The sequence below is a fragment of the Ptychodera flava genome, chromosome 10, assembly GCF_041260155.1.
Source record: "Ptychodera flava strain L36383 chromosome 10, AS_Pfla_20210202, whole genome shotgun sequence".
NCBI classification, from domain to species: Eukaryota; Metazoa; Hemichordata; class Enteropneusta; family Ptychoderidae; genus Ptychodera; species Ptychodera flava.
Window position 1 is genome coordinate 22,918,541 of NC_091937.1, and position 6,225 is coordinate 22,924,765.

General features: G+C 37.3%; 1 long non-coding RNA gene across 1 annotated transcript; it reads right to left on the reverse strand.

Moving 5' to 3' along the window:
- Nucleotides 1-1,747: 1,747 nt before the first annotated feature.
- On the reverse strand, nt 1,748-4,835 carry LOC139142265 (uncharacterized). Its single transcript, XR_011554344.1, has 3 exons — nt 4,633-4,835; nt 4,294-4,441; nt 1,748-3,709 (listed from the first exon to the last, which is right to left on the reverse strand). It is a non-coding gene; the product is annotated as an uncharacterized lncRNA (long non-coding RNA).
- Between the last annotated feature and the right edge of the window lie 1,390 nt (nt 4,836-6,225).

The following is a 6,225-nucleotide window of genomic DNA, read 5'->3' on the forward strand; positions in this document are numbered from 1 at the left end:
TCTGGGGAATGATTCAGACGAGCTTTGAAGGCTCTGTATTTTATGTTTCCAGAAATGGTAAAGTGAACGTACAGTAATTACAATTACAATTACTTGTATCTTGTATGACACTATTAACAGAATGGGTCTAAAATATATAATATAAGTGTGTAGCCCACGACTAGCCATCTTTGGACGACTAGCCACCTGACTTTTCTCTCCACAACCTAATGTTCAACAAGTATGTTGACCAAATGACTGTCACTTGTTTGGAAGTGAGGTCACGTGTTTAATCCTTGAAACATCTTATTTAAACCTCAGGTGTTTCGAAATTATATGAGATAACAAGATGAGGGGGTAGCTCAAAAACCAGGTTTTAAATTTATACCAACAATAGAGTTTTCCCATCTTTGAAAACGACAGACTGGCGAAAAGAGTAAAAACATTGTTGCTAACACTCAATTACCTTTATCGTCCCGTCTTGAACACGTCATCAACACTCAAATAAAGGTGCCTTCAAAAAAGTCCATCAATTCACCCAACGACTAACCATCATTAGAAAATCCTGAAATCATTTAATTTGGAAAAACGCATAAAGGTTCTCAGGCAAATTGACTCCCGAAAAATATCAAGTCTATGCACTGAAATAAACACATAACATGCATACTGTGTTCAATGTTTTATCTTTTCATGACGTGGTATCGAAATTTAAGACTTCCTTTCTTGTAAGTTCGTGTATATTTGAATCAGTGCTTTCATATATCATTGACGTAACTTGAAAAGACACCATATCCTGTAAATGACCTCTCTTTCAAACTGTGGCGCCACAATCGGCCCATCAACACGAATCTATCGAAACTACGAGGCATTGATGTAGGATTGCGCTTAAATAAGTATGACTTTGAACTTTAATATAATCGACGACTTATTCTCTTTTCAAATAGGAATACTGTTCTTTGTCAAGGAAAAATATTGAATGCTGTGAGTAGACAATGATTATATTTCGATAGTCTTTATGAAAATTTGTTACTTCAGCACTCTGCAAATACTAACGCCCTGGTACAGGCATCTCGGCGCTGCCAACTGTGTCTTCAACTTGCCGACTGATATTTTTCACGGAAATAATTAATTCACACATGTAGTAAGGGTCATTTTTTTAACTTGTTTATTCTTAAAGAACAGCAAATTCTCGACTTTACAACATGGTATTTTCCAGAGGCTTTAGTATGTTGGTTCCTGAATAAATATTTCAATCTCAAAATACTCAACATCATGACAGGAGTTGCCGTTAGATTTATCTGACATGCATACATGCGCAGGGGGAAATTTCCATAAAAATGGTATTTGTCTATTATTGGACCTTCTTGAACAACAAAGCAGCTGGTTGGAGGAAATCCTAAAAAGAAAGGTGAAATGGAGGCATTAGTTTTACAGCTGATTGCACAATTGCACGCTATTGAACTTTTCGTTTCGCTGAATCTGCGCATGCGTATCCAGGCAAACAAAAGCTAACTGTTCAACAACTGTCTTGATTCTCGAAAATCTGAATACAATATGACCGATTCAATAACAGCAATGAAGCCACTAATTAAAATATTTATGACAGCACCTATTCCTGTTTTGAAAAAAAAGAGTCTTTGCACGTTAGTTTCCTTAATAACAATAATATATTACATAACAGTATGTCAGCATAGTAGAAAGATGATATTATTATATAAGAACCTGTGAAAATAGATGCGTATAAACATTGTATTTTTTTAAGTCTGAACACATTAAGAATCAAAATGTCGTTATTTATTCAAAAAAATGAGAAATTTCTAGTTTATTTGGGAAAAATTAGACAATTAGTGTGTATTGACGACGCATGCTACCTTAAGCTGATCTTCTGCCATACGATTTGTTATTCATTTTCAAAGGAATTTGACAGTAATTTGACGTGACTATTAACTATTTTTCACTTACAAATTTAATTGCATTCTTTAATTAAACTACAACGTATTTATTACCACTGTAATGTTGACTGCAACATTTGGTTCACTTTAGAGACCTTTAAATACATAGAGTTGACTAAATGTGAAGGTAAGTTTAAGACATGCTAACGTTAATTGTACAAATCTGTTGCCTAATAAATCATGACTGGTATGCAAACAAAATCAGTTAATATACTGCTTCAATGTGCCGCAACCAGCCTTTGCAAGAATATTGTTCGAAAGATAGCATTACGTTACATCCATGTTTCGGCATTTATTAGAGGAATTAAGGGTGCTATAGTATGAGAAAGTAATCGTTGACTTGAAATTGATATATTACGTCGAAAGTGGTGCTATATTTTTCCGGATTGGCTCTTTAGTCTTAACACAAATCTCTAGACAAATGACAATTTTCACTTCGATGTTGAGCAAGCACAGAGTTTACGGCCTCTAGTGTGACTCCGTAAGCCTCCAAATCAGTTGTACTGTTCTTGCTAACAAATTCATACTTAAAACAATATTATCAAGTTTATTCATCGCGTGAAAACAATAACACGGTCGGACTCAGTCTTAATTAATACAATAAAGAGCAATTAACGTCCAAATTTTTTTGACATGATATCTGATTGTGGTTATATTCTCTTAAACATTTAATCTTACTTTCGGGGAATGTCTATGAAGCGACGTTATAAACAATGAACGCCTTGTCAATTACGTGAAGAGAAAACTGTCGAAATGGCAAGGTCAAAACTTTTCATTACGATTACTTGGATACCTTGAAATGAAAAAACGATAAACTGCCTGTACATTTTATCTTTTCCTACTAAATGTGTTTTTACTTATCTCATTTTACATGATTCTGAGTAACATCAAAGGTTAGGTGAAGTGTACATATTCAAACACGGATTCATCAAAGCTTGGTAGTTCCCATTAGCTTGTCTCTCATCACAGTAAGTATATTCATAGTCTTGAGACCTCTGATAGTCACGACATTTCCCAAATTTCGCTGATGGTTTCGTAGTCTGGATACATATCGTTATAATACAAGTGACAATTTGCATAAACATGTTCAGCATGCGCAGAGCTTGCGCCCTCTCGTGTGACTTCATCAGGTTCCAAGTAAGTCGTCCTGGACACACTAACCTGCCCCGAGAGGTTTTGTCTTTCGCCTTCGTGGACACCAGGAGTTGCATGCGGTATATTGGTGTCCGGGGTGTCCAACATTCTTGCTTGGAGACCCTTCAGCTTTGGCCTTCGAGAGAATGTTACACAAATAAAAATTGTTGCGGCGAGGAAAGCAATAATCCCGACAGTGACAGTAATACTGGGCCATATATATTTATCTAAAGATTCGTTCCTGTCCGATGGAGAGAGAACATCCAACTCAACGCGACGTGACTTCAGAATGACTTGATCCGACCACTTGTTGTGAACTCTGCAAAAATACCAGCCGGCATCGCTCTGTTGTACATTCCTAAAGTTTAGCTTAAATTTCCCATGATGCTGATCTACAATTTGCCAGATTTGATATCGACCATAGTTTTCGTGGTTTTTTGGACCGGCAACGAAAACGCTAGCAACAGTTCCATTCGAATATTCTTTTATCCACTCCAATACCATTGTTGTGGAATTGAATTGCACTACATCACACCGCAGCTTTGCACGGTCCATTTCCAAGATGGTTATGTCATTCGGTTCAAGTGAAATGTAAGGTTCTAAATGCATACTATCTCTGTTTTGACGATGTCGTTGAAGTGTGGCTGAAAAAGAAATCACAACCAAAATATTTTTGTGTTTTACATCTGTATTTCAAACTTTTTTGATACCATAAAGTGAATCATGAAGTCATTAAGTACTGGTAGTTATGTTGACAAGGAATTACCGTGCTTCCACTAAATTAGCTTGGAGATCATTGATTTGATATCAGCACCGTATATTTAAATACGATGATCCAAATGCTAATCTCATCTGAACATTATTGGTAATAATTTAAGGTATAACGCGCTTGAGTGAACTGATATGAGAAATCTCCAACTTTTACAACAATCTTTTGGCCTTCTACTCGTGATATCTCATTTTGAAGCCGATGCCGTACATAAAGTTTTCACCGGCTTAGTTTTATGAAAAGCAGGAATTTAATCCCCCTAATGGAATTTCAAATATCGGAAAATATTTGATAGTTTGTTTCTCTAGAACCAAAATTTGCGCAGTGATCCGTGATATTTATTCTTAATTTATAAAGGGAATGGTTGAGAGTTGGCTTTAGAAATGTTTTCGCAAACGTTTTTAAGTCTTTCACTTTCCGGGCAATAACTACCTTAACAGAAAAATAACATTTAAATACCTGAATAACGCCGATTCTTCATAGCATATCCCGCTGAAAATATGCACTGTAGAATTACCAAACATAGTATATGACTGCTGAACCGTGACATTGCGTTGCTCTCTCTAAGTGAAAAACACTCTGGCGTGTGACTTGAATGTTACTTCATCTGCAAAGATTTGTCGTAAACTGTCTTACTTTGTTATCTTTTATACATTATATCAGGATATTGCTCAGACGGCTTTTAGGCGGTGGCTTTGCATAACACGTATAAAAATTATAAAAGAAACTAATCATGCCTAATTGGGACGTAAGTTGGCCTGACACGACCGGATACACAAATGGTGTGACGCCACTCACCTATTTCGGGTTACGTAGTGTAGCTTTTTCTGTTCCCGAAAAGGGGTGAAATTTTAAGGGAATAATCTGCAGCTTACTGAAGTATAGACTTGCAGCGAGTGTTGACACCAGCGCATACACTTAGAAAATTCCTCAGGAAGTTATGAGGTATGTGTGAGGCGGTGTCAAAGTCAGCGTCTGACGGGAATCTTGATTTTGATGAGATGCTCTTCATCGAAACTACATACTGTGACGTAGCCATACATGTGCTTAGAATTTAACCTTTTGAATTTGACTGTAATGACCGACAGTAACCCTGCACGGGAGATCGTTGACCTTTTATTGTTTCAACTCCTGAAGTTATCATCAATGCCTGGACGACCTTTACCCCTGTTTGACATTGTACTTAACCAACAGCGATTTGACTTTGCCGATTGTTCGTAGTTAATTATAGACGCATGACTTTGCAGATCCTGAGACCCGATTGTTTTTAGTTAATTATAGACCCATGACTTTGCAGTTTCTGAAAGCCAATATAAACTGTGCATTTTGACTTGTTAGACGCACTTTACCGACGACGCCCCGAGACGACGTTCAACTGTGACCCTGACGACTAGTGTAGGTCATAGAAGTTTACCGTGTAACTAGAGTTACTCAGCTGAATAAAGTACTACGACTTTATAGAGTATTCTTGTGTACCGTGGCCGTCTCTTATACTCTTCCCTGCCAGTACATCACAACCACGCTACGTGACAATACATAACGTCGTTTCTATGACCAGCCCTGGTCAATGTATGTGTTCGGCTGGTGAAATATTACCTTTCCTTGCCCTAGTGAGAGGTAGAAATCATTGTCGATTTTCTTTATGTTGTGATAATCGGCAAGATATACACTTAGGAAGACTCAATAAATAGGACAGCTACGTATTTGTTCTTTGAAAATCTTACGCGAAGTTTTGTCACTGTGCTGCGTCTATTATCTGATGCGTTTGCAGACGCTGTCACCATATTATCACCGGATTAATTTTGACAAAGTCAACAACAAACGCACCAGTAAGGTATAACAGAAAAAAGGGGTGAAACTCCAAAAGCTGTGTCCAGAGGCCATCTGTTACACAAGTGGATGCTTTTCATGTATTCAGAAACAAACGAACGATAAAACAAACTTGAAAATTCATTTGTAAACGAACAGGTCGGAAAGAAGACCCTCCCATGAATACGTGGTATGCGTTCAACACATATTTGTCATGCATTAGAGGTGTGTTTATACTCTTCCGGCTGGCCAGGCAAAAATCTGAATGGTCGACGTGCCTAACACCGTATCGAAACTGAAAACCATGACTTCATGGCTGGTCTGAACGATTCCGTGTAATTAAAGGACAAGAAAGGTAAAGGCTTAATTGACTTGACCTTCGCCTTTGAACTTGTTAAGTTCATCAAATGTGTTCTTTACATATGAGGCACTTTCGTATTAGTTATTTTTTTCAATAACAAAAGAAGACACACGATGCAAGTTTTAGAGCGATATATCATGTACTGTTCGGTTGTGTGGTCGACAATACAAGCTGGATTGTCGATTGGTGACTGCGACTGTGCCTTCAAATATTATACACCG